The sequence below is a fragment of the Desmodus rotundus genome, chromosome 1 (assembly GCF_022682495.2).
Source record: "Desmodus rotundus isolate HL8 chromosome 1, HLdesRot8A.1, whole genome shotgun sequence".
Taxonomy (NCBI): domain Eukaryota; kingdom Metazoa; phylum Chordata; class Mammalia; order Chiroptera; family Phyllostomidae; genus Desmodus; species Desmodus rotundus.
Window position 1 is genome coordinate 188667635 of NC_071387.1, and position 14398 is coordinate 188682032.

At 40.5% G+C, this 14398-nt stretch overlaps 1 pseudogene; it reads left to right on the forward strand.

Annotated features, from left to right (window-relative positions):
* Positions 1-2104, forward strand: part of LOC128780214 (ATP synthase membrane subunit K, mitochondrial pseudogene) — a 41754-nt pseudogene extending 39650 nt beyond the window's left edge.
* The last annotated feature ends 12294 nt before the right edge of the window (positions 2105-14398 follow it).

The following is a 14398-nucleotide window of genomic DNA, read 5'->3' on the forward strand; positions in this document are numbered from 1 at the left end:
GGGCGGGACATTAGGTATAATCTGAGACCCATGAGACAAATTGGGACATTGGGTCACCATACAGAAAAGAACGCTGAAAACCCTTGAGAACACCCAGCCTCCCCTCAAAGATCTTTGACCTTTCCCGAAGGTAAGTATGGTTATTATTTCAGAAGAGTGACAACTTGAAAGCATGTACAGTTTAAACAATGTTTAATAGAAAGTTAGAGACATTTTTGTGGAGTCAAGGAAGGTAACATTAGATAAAGAAAAGGGAAAGAAAAGTCTCTCCCAGGAGGTGACACATCTTTAGCTCACAGTTAACTGGGGGAATCACTTCTCTGACGTCCACTCCCACACTTCCCTTTCTGAAGCCCCTCTTACCAGCACATTTCGGCTCTACTTAGCAAGGTCTAACTCTCACCAGTTGGTCTTAAGAGATGTTGACAAAAGAGATTCCTAACTAGGGACAGTCTCTCAGAAACTTCTCTGACAATTCTTTGTATGTTGTACATGGCCTGGAAGAGCTTTTACTTCAATTTTTTTGTAATAAGCCACTCAAGATTATCTCCCAACCAATACTGTATTTCAATCTGCAGTTTATGCAGGGATACACTTAAATTTGGAGGAAAAAAACTTACTTATCTTCTGATGTTCTAAAGAAAACAGATAATATGTACTCAACATCCTAGAAGGGTAAGTTATTGGAAAAAAACTGCTCTCCGCCCTTCACTCATCGCTCCGTTGGGGAGGAGAGACATATTGGACTGGCGGTCGGGAGACAGAGCTGAGCAGAGCCAGGTGAAGCCCCTTCAGAGAGACCATGGCCTTCTGCAGGCCAGCTATCCTGTTCAGCTGGAGGAAAGAATCACCTATGGTTGTCTGACTGGTCCAGGGACAGCTGGAAAAAACATTTGGAAATCAGGGGTGTATTACTAAGCCTATTTGGCTCACATTTAAAGCCATGTTTTTCTATCAGCTTAATCAATAATAAAGCCACTTTTTTTTACTCCCCATCTGTTTGCTTTTTCTGACTTGTCTATCCACTGACTGCACAGTCTGGAGAGAAAGAAGACTCATTCACTGTCCTCCAAAATCCCGCAGGCGGGCTTCAGAACAAGTCTTCTTTATGGGTGACTACCATGCTGAGTAAAGGTGGCGCGGGGTCCCGACCACACGGGCTGCTTTTCTTTGCACCTCTGCACTAATAGCACCCATTTGCCTGTAGTTCCCCGGGGTCATTTGTGAGGTCTAGAGTTACAGGATGGAGTTTTCTCTCTTAGCAGCCATGGAAAATGGAAGCCTATAACCCTTAATGTATTAGCATCCCACCCTATTGCAGAAGATGGTCACTTTCCAGGGTCATAGACTATTTAGATGATCTTGTGCATGATCATGGAAAGTCACTCCAGGAAAGGGCACATATGCAAAAAGGTGGGCATCCGATTTTGCCAGCTTCCTAAAGCTCTGAAATAAATGGTTGCAAACCCTGCAGCACACTCAGATGAGTACGTGACTCCGCTGTCATTTCTAACTGGCTGGCAGAGGACAGAATCCTTGACTCTTACAAAGAGAGGGCTTTTAGAGCTCATCAGAGCCAAATGGAAATAGACTTAGAATAACGTCATTGGATTTGTGGCACACAAGTCCCTTTAAACTCCTTAGGATTGTTGCTATTTTAATGCATGAGAGCTATTTTCCCATTTGTAGGAACCCTGAAAGTCCTTCAACCCCAAACCTGTATTTCCTCTGCCCTAACTCACTGTACAATACATGTGGAAAAGCAAGGGATTCAAAAGAAGTTCCTTTTGTTTCTAGAACAATTAAACTTTCCTCAGGAGGATAACTGATGTGGATTGTTGTTTGAAAACAAAAAGAGGGGTAGCTGCCTGCACAGAAGGACACGCCCTGCGGAATCTGTGCTTTTTGCAAGATCGGAATCGTGGCAGGTCCAGGAACTGATGCCCAACCCCAATGCACTGGTATCAAATATTTCAACTCCTACACTCTCACAGGTAGAATGAATTGTGTACTGGCCACATATGGGAGCATTGCTTTGCTGGTTTTATATTTCAAGTTAAGATCTAAAAAAAAAAAAAAAAAATCCAGCGTGAAAGCAACCTAAAAGGGCTCTAGACTGTACCTCATCTGTTAGTTTCCCATGCCTGGAGAAGCTAATGTCCACTCATCATGTGATACTACATTTATACAATAAATTAGGAAATGAACCTGGGGAAAAAAAGAAACAAAATATGAATAGCTTAAAAAATATTTTGAACACAGTTCCAGGGCCCAGCAGATGCTCTACAAATGGTTATTATCTGACTATGAAAGACATACCTTTAAAAAACCTACCCACCCACCATTGTTTGCATTTATTATAGCTACATACTTCATGTAAACGTTCAATTATAAGCAAATCAGTTACAACCCCAGGGCTCTGGGCAAGGAGCCAAAGTGATTCTAAGACACACTGTCATGTAACCTCATACACCTGGCAAGGGCATTAAATCATCTTGTCACATCTTTGCCTCTGCTGGCTGGTATTTCTTTCCCTCTATTAGTCAGCAGAATTCAAGGCTTTCCTCATTCTTATTACTTCTTTCTTCTCTGACCATAGAAATCTGTTTTTTCTTCCAGGATTTCTCAACTTTGTCACTCTTGACATTTGAGGCAACATCCCTGGACTCTAATCACTAGATACCAGTAGCACCTCCTCACTCCCCAGTTGTGACAACCAAAATATATCCAGACATCAATCACCAAATGTCCCCTGGGAGGCAAAATCCTCCTAGGCCTATGTTGAGAACCACTGCTTTAAAGGAATCTGCCTGAAACTAAAAAGACAAATCAAATTTAAATTCAAGAGAGCATCTGAAAGTTAACTGGCCCTAAGAGGACTCCTCTCGCACAGTAGAAGCTTGCTTACTTTCTTCCCAATGGTTTTCTTGACCCAGGAGACCTCTCCCCGTTCAGTTCACTGGAAATTCTCCCTCTGGCACTCTCACTTACACTGCTCTTCCACAGGACCATTTCCCCTGTGATTAACTGTGCCATCCTTTCCGGTTCTGATCTGTTCACAGGGAACACCAAATTTATTGTGTTCAGGCTAACCATCAATGGTTGGCTTTTTAAATGAAAGGACATGGGGTGATTGGAAAGAGAGAGGGGAAGCGGCTTAGGGTAATCTGTCTGGTCTGTGTGAATTTACCTGATTATCATATTTGTTGACCCAATGATTCTAGAAAGTTCTTTGCAAAGTTGAGTAGCTTGAAGATGGCCCTGAAAATGCCAACCTTTTATCCATGCAATTAGAATCTTAGCTAAGTGCACTATGGGGAAGAGGTTTTTAGTCTGTGCAGTACCCTCATTTAAATTTCCTCATCTTGCTAATTTATGGCAAAGCTCCTTCCAACTCCATGGCCAAAATGCAATCATGCAGCTCATTAAAAGCCACGTGGGAGTGTTTAGGAAATGCAAAAGGAACAGTTCCTTTATTTCCTTTCCCTGGGGTCTGATTTCCACTCTAAGGTTTTCTCCATTTCTTCTAGTTTGAACAACTAAAAATTGGCTTGAAAGATAATTAATTCGCATGCTACCTTTTTTAAAACTTTTATGTTTCCTGAAGTGCATGTGTTTCAGTTCCAATTCGGAATTCCAAATGAGCAAAATGAACTGCTATTATTCATCTCCAATTAAATAATGCATTTCTCTAATGCTAAAGCATCCAATTCAAATCATCAATTTGACAGAAACTCATCTAGCATATTCATTAGAATGCCCCTTTCCTTCTGCCCTCTCCCTATGATGTTGCTTTGCATGATTGTGGTAGTTGTTTCAGAGCACAGTGAGCAGCAAAATCAATACCTCATTAAGTTATTTCAAATCAGTGAACTACAGCTGCTTCGGAGCATGGGCATGAAATATGGTTTCATCAATAGGATCCAAGGCTCTGTCTACAAAAAGACAAAACAATTTAGTCAATGTTGTTTTTTTCTTTAAAAAAAAAAAAAAAGTCAAATGAGTTGCTTGGTACCGGGTAAGCCAAACAATGATTTGCCTATTATCTTTTGTCACACACACAGGCCACGGCACTGATACACATCGCCATGATGTTCCTAGTCCATTTCTTTGAGTCCCTGTAAGACTATAAACAAAAATGCCTATTCTATCCCTAAATGCTGCCAAGAAAAAGTCCCTGCTGATGGCCCATGAGCGTGTTCTTTCCTTAGCTAACCTAAGGACAAGAGTGCCAGCAATTATTCAGTAAAATCTGAGCATTTACTATTAATAAAACCCAAGGTTAGAGAGATTTTTAAAAGATCATAAGACATGAGTCCTATCTTCAAATGACTTAATGGTCGGGGGGCGGGGCCAAGTCTAGCATATTACAATGAAGCAGAGTTGGTGGGGGGGGGGACCTTCCAACAACCCAAGGCAGAATGATTGGTCAACAGTGTGGATTAGATGTTAATGTTGGAGGAAGTTCCAAGGCTAAATAAATCATCAGGATATGGCAACATTTTTTAAAAAACCTTGTTAGTTAATGAAGTCTTTACTTAAATTCCAAATTGATTATACATACTACACCTAAAGCAGTATTCTTTTATAATAGGAAAATGTGTTGACTTTGTTAGAAAATTAGTCTAAGAATTACAAATTAAATGTAAGCATCTGAGAGTATGTGCTCTCCAGGGATAGAAATGGACTCATCACCATGAATTACCCAAGAACCAGAGCAGCAAAGATTTGACTGCTTCTGGTATTTGCTAACAAGCATAACATGAAATTATCTTAAGTTTACACAAGGCTTAAATGAAATTTGAACTCAGTTTTCCATTGTGCTCAGCCAATTCTTAAAATACTGTTATAATTGAACTGACACTTAAAAGAGTCACTTTTTACAATTTCTTTTGAAAATTAAAGTAGCTGTTTCAGCAATAAATCAAGAGACTCAGCATTTCCACTGAAATGTCCAATACCTTCCCATTACTTATCTTTTTTTTGAATAAGTACCATAAGTCAAATGAGTCAACTTTACCCAAACCCGACAAAATCTTGATATTCCAGAGCAGCATATATTGAAAACACAATATTTCTGGACCACCATTTTGGGGAAACAAGCTTTCATTTGTGGTTCAGAAGAATGAATGAGTTTGTGACAATCTCTCTACAGTCTTCCGTCCACTGGTGCACATGACCTGGCAAATTAGAGAGGTTAAGGTTGCAGGAGATCACCATGAAAAGAAGTGTTAGTTTTGTGTGAGTGAGTGAGTGGGTGTGGGTATCCCCAGCTGACCATCAAATGCTTCTCTCCTACTTTGACTTCATGCTTTGCCAAGGTGGATGCTCAGCAAACTGGGTTCACAAAGGAATGGGTAGAAGCATATATGAAGGCTCTGAAGACCTATCCTCCTTGTCAATAAATACAGAGTCCAAGTGAGTTACTGAATAATTGCTTCTTATCTCTCAACTTAAAAAATTACCACACCATTCTTTTTATTATAGTCATCATGTACCCAGAAGACTCATCCAAAACAGCAGAAGCTTCTGCAGTCACTGTAGCCCCCAGAGACTTGCCTAATATCTGCCTCATAGTAGATAATAAACAAATAAAAATGAGTTGAAAATATCAATTGTAGGGACTAAAATGATCTATATTTAGAGTGTGCTGGGTAATAACAGTATCCTTTGATCTAAAACAGTTCTTACTAAATTCATATATTTACTAGTTGAATGCAGTCATAATTTGGTTCAAATGAAATGAGAAATTCTTATTTTTCCATTTATTGCTGAAGATGCTGTTATTCCAGAGGTTTTAACCTTTTCTTGTCCCATGAATCTCTTGGACAGTCTAATGAGACCTATATTCATAATTAAAGGCAAAGCTCAATTTCAGTTAGAGGTTTGAGAAAAGACTATAATTTTCCCGCCCATGTGTGCAGACTCCCTGAATTCTACAATACACAGACACCAGGTAAAGAAGCCCTGATGAAAATCAATTTGAAATATATATGTTATGCCCACAAGGTAGGCATAACCTCTTTATTCTGGCTCTATTTTTTAAACATTATGCTAGATTTATTGAATATTTTTCCCCTGTCTGGCAATCCCTCTACTCTTCCAAACATTTTGAAAATAAATGTCCGCCATGAATAATTCATTTTAACTAATTTAATATGGCTTTTCCCCCAGACTGATAACACTAGCCAGAACACCCCTGTGCAGGTAAGAGGCAAACAAAGCTGATGAGCACACAAGGCTCCATGTCTTTCTCCTCCTTTTCTCCTCCTCAACCACAATGTTTGTAACCAGGAATAGAGAGGTGAACCCAAACGTTACTCTCTCTTTGGAGCAACTGCTTGGTCTTTCCCTCCTTAACAAAGCTGCTTAATTTACACACCTGAATCTTGAAACTAAACCCTAAGGACAGTTTTTTAAATCACTCCCATATCATTAGTTCCCCAGTTTTTCTCTTCTTTCTCTTTAGTATATGCAGGTTCCTATATGGGATATTCTTTTTATCATGAAGTGAGAGTTTTCTACAAGATCTGAGACTCATTTGGAAATTTTTGGCTCTGCTTGCCATGAAATCCTACATTAATAATCTCTCTGGTAAATGGGAATGAAGAGCTGAAAGATCACTGAAGATTCCTTAACTTGTCTGTTAGAAATGTCCTTGAAAATTTTTCACCCAACTATTTGAATGAGAAAATAGTTTGAATAAAGAAATCATGGAATTCTTTGGTGGCTTCTTTTTAACAAGATACAAACTTCAGTGTTATAAAACTTAAGTATAGTTGGGGGTGGGTGAGAACTAAGCCATTTCCTTAGATGGCAGTCTTGTATTAGTCTTTTTAGAAATAGGGGAGCTGAAGCAAGAAATGGAGTGTGGCCTTTTGTTACTGTTTTTCCATTTAAACTACACTTTCTTTCAGTGATCCATGTCTATATCCTCCAAAAGCCCAGCTTCAATTTTCACTTTGAAAAATGGGCTCGGGCCCCACTCTTCCCTGCGGAATGTTTAATTTGTTCTGCCCTTCCTGTAGAGCATCGTCGCCCTGGCTTCTGCCAACAGCCTGCAGGGGTGACGGCCCTGGGGCATGCTGTCAGGTTCTTCCCGGCAGCAGTGGTCACCAGAGAGGATACCCGGCTTTCAGACAGCGAGAACGCCCTGTCTGCCTTTCTCTATCTTGCGTCCCTCTCCAGGTCCATCAGCGTGAGACACTCACTTCCTCCTGAGCTGGGAGCAGCTGTTGGCAATGAGTTCTTTGTTTATTTTTAATTGCTTGAAACGTGGCACTGGGTCTGAGACAATATCAGGCGAGAATCTGCATAACGCTCACAGTGGCTCACACAGGAAGAGTCAGCGTTCTGTTCTTTACGGGGAAACTCTGGTTGGATGGCTCACAGACCAGCCCTCTGTAGGGGTCTATGTTCTTTAACAGATTTTATCATATTTTGATGCCTTCATCAGTTTCCCTTCCCCTTCTCAGTAATGCTCCAATTATTGAAGAGGAGCCAGGCCTTGGCAAAGGCGGAGGATAAGTTCTATGCACAAAAGGACTTAGCAAGTGTCTGTTGCCACAGGATTAATTGAGAAGCTACTTTATGTGATTACAACCCATTGTCCTAAAACTCCACAGAATCTCCACCCAACTTGAAAACTCCCACTGTATAGCACAATGAAATCAAATATAAATTTTCTCATTCCCTATTCATTTAGATTAGGGGGTTAGAACATTTTTTTTGTCCAATGGAGCTAAAAACCATAACACAGAATAAACACTATTATAGAGGAAACCAGTAATGCTGAAATATAATTATCAAAACACGCAAAAATAAATTCAGAGTTTTCTAGTGCAGCATGGAAGGAGCGCAGACGTGACCAGTCTGCTCTAACAAGCAAACCACTGAACAAACTGGAAAAATCAACAGCTCTTCTTAGATCCGTCAGAGAAGGGAGCTCACTGGGCTAACCACTGTCCCCCAATGGAGAGACAGACACGCAGCCACCAAGAATCACAATTTACTGACTCAGAAATCCGTGCATAAAAACCACTTCAAGAACCCGTGCTGGGCCATCACCTGAAATACAGCTGATGGCCTGATCGCTGAAGGCTCAGATTAGACAAGCCTACGGGTCAAAATCTCCAGGAGGACACAGTCTCGGCAATGGAGAGGTAAAGGCACAACAGTTTTGTGAGTAAATATTGGAGAAAAATCCTCATGCTTCTGAAAGGGAGAGGTAAAAAGTAATCAGTTTAAAATATTCCAGAGCATGCTGTTCTTTTTAACAAGACCTGCTATTGGGGAAACTAAACTAAGACCTAAACTACCTGAGGGAAGGGAAATACCCAGCTAAAACCTTCCACACTGTGGGCAGCAAATACCCAACCCCAGCCCCCTCTGGCTATTCTGTCCCAGCTAAAGGCAGAGGGAAGGGGACCTAGAGTGACTAGTGAAGTTCACAATCCAGGGAGACTGGCTCCCCATAAGACTGACACCTAATCATTGGACTATAGAATGACCTTTCCACCACACAACGAAAGCATTTGACAAAATTCAATACCCACTCAAGATTTTTAAAAAATGTCTCAGCAAACTAGAAATAGAAGGGAACTTTCTAACTCGATAAAGAACATCTACAAAAACCTACAGCTAATGTCATTCTTAATGGTGAGAAACATGAAGCTCTCCTGCTAAGATCAGGAAAACACAAGGATGTTCTCTATTACCACTGCTTTTCAACATCATACTGCACGTCCTAGCTAATGCAATAAGACAAGAAAGGATTTTAAAGGTATACAGACTAGGAAGGAAGAAATAAAACTTTTCTCTTGCAGATGACATGATCATCTATGTAGAAAATCTGAAAGAATTGACAAAAACTTCCTGGAACTAATAGGCAATTAATTTAACATGTTATAAGATTCAAGGTTATTATACAAAACTGAATTATCTTCCTATATACTAGCAATAAATAAATGTAATTAAAATTTTTAAATTACCATTTATATTAATACTCTCCAAAATCAAATACTTAGGTTTAAATTTAACAAAATATATACAAGATTTTTGTGAGGAAAGCTACAAAACTCTGATGAAAGATATTAAAGAATAATTAAATAAATAGATGTTCCACATTCATAATTAGGAAGACTCAAGATTGCCAAGATATCAATTCTTCTTAATTTGATCTGTAGATTCATTCCCATTCCGATCAAAATCCTAGAAAGTTCTTATGTAGACATTGATAAATTGATTCTAAAATTAAGGAGCAGCAAAAGACCAAGAATATCTAACTCAATACTGAAAAAGAATAAAGTTGAAGGACTGACATCCCCTAACTTCCAGACTTACTATAAAGCACAGTAATCAAGAAAGCATGATATTGGTGAAAGAACAGACAACTAAATAAATGCAACAGAATAGAGAGTCCTGAAAATGAGCCACATGAATATACCCACACAAATACACCCAACTAATCTTTGACAAATGAGCAATAGCAATACAATGGGGCAAAGACAATCTTTTCAACAAGTGGTAGTAGAATAACTAGACATCTACATGCAAAAAAGTGAATATAGTCACAGACCTTACCTTGTGGTTCTTGGCTGGACAACAGGAACAGGCAGATGTGAGTCTTCCCAGCAGAGATGGCAGCAGTAATCAAGTACCAGCCCTACCAGGAAGAGCCCATGTACCAGCAGAAGAAGCACGTGTCAATACTTGTGGGTATGCGTTGAAGTGAAGTGTGCCCTCCCCAAAACTTATTTGTTGAAGCCCCACCCCTCAATGTGACTATATTTGTAGATAGGAATTTTGAAAGTTAATTAGGGTTAGATGAGATCATGACCGTGGGGTCCTTATGATGGAATTACTGGCTCTATAAGAAGAGGTAGAGAAAGAGTAATCCCTCTCTGCCATAGCAGCCAGGACCTTGATCTTGGAGCCCCCAGCTTGCAAAACTGTGAGAAATAAATGTGTATTGTTTAAGCCACCCAGCCTATGACATTTTGCTATAGCAGCCTGACCTGACTAAGACAAGGTTCCCTGTACAGCAGAGAAAGGACGGGAGCAAAAGGCAAGGAAAGCACATCAGATGACCAGGTATAAGTAAGACTTGCTCCTGGGCACAATTATGTTTAAGTATTTCTCAGAACACTAAGAAATACTTTGGATCAACCCTCCAGAGAAATCACATTCTACATCATAACAGGAGGGTCAAGAAGCAGGAAAACAGAACTTAATAACATCAGCTATTTTGTCCTTGATGCCAGGCACTGACCTAACAACCTTAAACGTGCCAACTCCGCTCCCAGCTGAGTTAACTATTCTCATGCCTTTATATTAAAAGTATGAGTGATTCTGTCTTACAAAATGCAATGACCCAAAGTTCACAATAAGTGAAATTTAATGAAGCAGTATTCACACATTCCACATTCCCTTATTGAGACAGGTAGCAGGAAGCATGACTACTTTTTCCAACTGTGGCAAAAATTAAAGCACTCAATGATATAGGAATAGTTCATTCCACAAAATCAGAAAGCTTAAGACCCACTTCTGAAATATACCTGGATTGTAGATTTTTATATAACTAGCAAGTTTATCCAGAATATTAAAAGTGGGAAATGATTTTCAAAAATAGAGATTCTCCAGCCCTTCCAACAAATATAGTGTATGAATGTGTACAAGCTCCTATTACTCTGGTTCAGGGTCCCTCCGTCTGCCCACAGGTGGGAGATGCCCCTCCCACTCCTGGACCAGGCCCACTGTGACTAGCTTTCCCATCCATAGAGAATAGGACAGATTTCTGGGAGGACCAAGGAAGAAGATATGACCATGAGGTGGCAGTAGCACACACGAGCTGTACTTGGGTGATGGATTTGACACGTTTACATGCAGAGAAGTACCTGTGGGCATGAGACTGTCCAGAGGCTACCACACTGGGACCACCATGGAGAAGCGGAGGAGGGCAAGGGAACTCCCAGGGTAGACAGAGAGCAGAGAGGGTCCTTCGAATCTAAGTGAGCCAGCACAGCGTCTCTGGGTCAGGGGGCTCTCAGGGGCAGCAGCAGTGACTTGGGGTCTTTATAGCCCCTGGGGTTTATTTTATATGGCTAGCATGTGCTGGGCAGGTTCACCAGGTCTGCAAACAAGGCAAGCTCTAAGTGGGAAAAAGTGTAAACCTGCTTATTTGGGTTGTGTTTAAAACACCTGGGTGTGTAAAAAGTTGAGTTTGACTCTGACAGGCTTTTGAGCTAATAGGTCTCAGCCTGCTGTGAGGAAACAATCAAGGGGTCCAATGCAGAGGCCACCTTCGGTTCATTTGAATAACACCATCTCTTCCTCACACATCCCCTCTCTTTGTGGAGCTGCACTTCCTGCTCGGCACTCATCTCAGTCTGCTCCTAGTTGCTGACTATCTCCATGTAGCAATGCCAGCGCACCCCTCCTAGCCTAGGACTCCTTGGCTCTCCGTGGAAACTGGGGTGATGATACTCAGATTTTTACTTTATCGCTGATGCTATCTCCTGCCTGGGCTCTGTCCCTGTCCCTGTGTTTTCTCCGGTACCCTGATGGTTTCCTGGCCGTAGGTTCACTTCCCCTTTATTTCTTTGCCTTGCCCTAACACGACTTACCTCAGTCTACAATTACTTCACTTTAAAATTTGTTTACTTTTAAAAGTAGATGCCTGCTTCCTTTTCCTCTACTAGATCAGGCAACCCCTGGGAAAACAAACCTCAGCTTGGTTCTCTCCTGGATTACCAACACCTGGAACAGTGCCTGGCACAGAGTAGGTGCACAGTTACCAAATGAATGAACAGATGACATGCTTCATGGCCATGTAACCTAAACTTCTCTGAGAAATAAAGTATACAATTTTTTTCAAAGCCATTTACTTAAAATGATAATATTCACACATAAGTTCCAGGAAGTTTGTTTTAAATACAAATTGATTATTAAAGTCTCTTTACCCCCCCCCCTATGTTTATATATTGAACCCTCTGGCAGGGATGGCTTTATAATGATTAACTTCATTAGGGAGCAAAGGGCTTGCTCATATCAGTGACTACCCAAGAGCAGTGACCATATCATGAATATTAATGAATCATATTGCTTGACATTTGGCTTTGAGGATTGGAATACACTGCTGATGTTTCATTTCTTTAACAAATATTTATTAAACACCAATTATTAGACCCCAAAGATAAAATGGTAAAACAAAATAAACAGAATGTAAATTATGGTATTCTCTATGCTAGGATTTTCAAAAAAATGTTCTGGGCAGCATACTACAAAGATGCTCCTTTTACATTAAAGTCTTCGGTTGTCAGAGAGGTTTGGGAAACCCTGCAGACTACATTTTTTCTGTGAAGCTTTATCATGAAGGTAAAAATGGAAGAGGCTTTGAGGAGTCCTGTCATTTAAAAGCAATCAAAATCCAAAATTTTTCAAATTTATAGTTGACTATAAAAGTCCTAATAACATACCTTGAATCTACTCTTTGGCAAAATATTCTCTGGAGTATGCCCTTGGAGCTAGCTCGATTGTAAACAAGCACACACCAGAGCCCAGAGCACCCGGTCCAGTGCAAGGCGAGTTTCTGAGGTTGCAGCCTAGGGAAGAGCAGGAAGGACTCTGAAGAGCAGTAAGTACTTTAGTAGCATCCATGTTTATCCTCATCTGCATTTGGGCTTTTTGATATAATTGGCAATCCACTTACAATAAGCAGCACTTATCATTTTATTAATTTCAATAAAGTGTTTGTGTAGCAATTGTTGTATTACTGTAGCATACAAAAGTAGGTCAAGTATGTGGTTTACCAGGACCTTGAAGCACCCATGGTGTAAGAGATTGGTGTAAGCACCCATGGTGTAAGTGCCCACCATTTCAACCATATCCATAATAGCTCATGTTTATTGAGTTCTTACTATGTGCTAACCTCTTTACCTAAATTATTTCTTTTAATTCTAATATTATCTAATATTATGAAGTAGCCACTAATATTACTTCCAACTGACTTAGAGCAAAAAACCCAGCTAGTACAGGTGCATGTGTGTATGTGGGTGGGAGGTGACCTAACTCCAGATCCGGGGAACCTGACCTAGAACCTACTCAGTCACTACATTAAATATATAATGATCCCTCTGGATTTGCACTGTCCAACACAGTAGCCCCTACCCCCCTGTAGCTATCAAATACTTATACAAATTGAGATGAGGCTAGGGAACTTCAATATCCAAAGATGAGAGATGAAGAACAGGAAAAAGAGCCTGAGAATGAGGAAACCAGGCAAATGGGGTGTCCTGGAATCCAAGTGAAGGAAGCATTGCAAGAGGAGAGAGAAATCAACTGCGTCAAATGCCAAAGGTCAAGTTAGATAACTACCAAGAAAGGACCATTGGACGTGCCAGTGTTGATGGCAGTCATGATCTTGGTAGCAGTAATTTTGGTGCCTCTATAGGGATGAAAAATTGGCCAAAGTCCATTCAACTGGAGAAGAAAAATTGGAGACAGAGAATATAGACAACACTTTCAAGAAGTTTTGCTATAAAGGGAAGGAGAAAAATTGGACAGTAGCTAGCAGATGAAATAAGTTCAACAGAAGGTTTTTCTTTTCTAAAATTGAAGAAATAAGATCATGCTTGTATGCTGACAGTTATGATCCAGCAGATTGGGGGAAGTTGCTGATGCATTAGAGAGGGTTTTAACTACTGGAGCAATATCCATGAGCAGACACCAGCAGATGGGATATTCATAAAGAGTTGGTTCATCCATAATAAGAGAAGTTAAGATTATGTGAGCACAGACGCAGGTAATGGTGAGGATTATGACATTTCTCTTCTGATTCCTTCAATCGTTTCAGTGCAACAGGACCAAGGTTATCAGCTGACATGAGGAGGTCTGAGGAAGGAGGAGAATGGATGAAATCGTCACCTGGAGAGTAAGGGATGCAAATGATCTAGGGAAACTGTGACTGTCAAGCCACATATCTGGGCCTACTTGATGTTAGTGAATGTGAAACTAGAGTGACATCAATTTGCATTACGGTTTTCTCCAGCTGTGTCCAGAAACAAAGAAAAGCTGCTAATCAAGAGAGGAACAAATGGGTTGAAGATACAGAAGGAAATTAGGACATAAGGGAAGTGAGGGACAGAGAGTTAGAAGACAGTAGGACCCTTGGAGGGTAGCAGGGTTGTTGGATTGTCAGATTCAGGGTACTAGTGAGAAACAGTGTTGAAAGTGGGATGTAGGAGAGTCATAGAGTTTGTAGTTATTGAATGGCAAAGGAGTGAGAGGCTGAGATGAAGGCAAATTAGATCATTAGCATGAGAATGTCAAGGAACTGTGAGCCTACATGGGCACTGCAATGCCCAACAATGAAGGCTGGAGCAGTATGGGAGAGAATGAG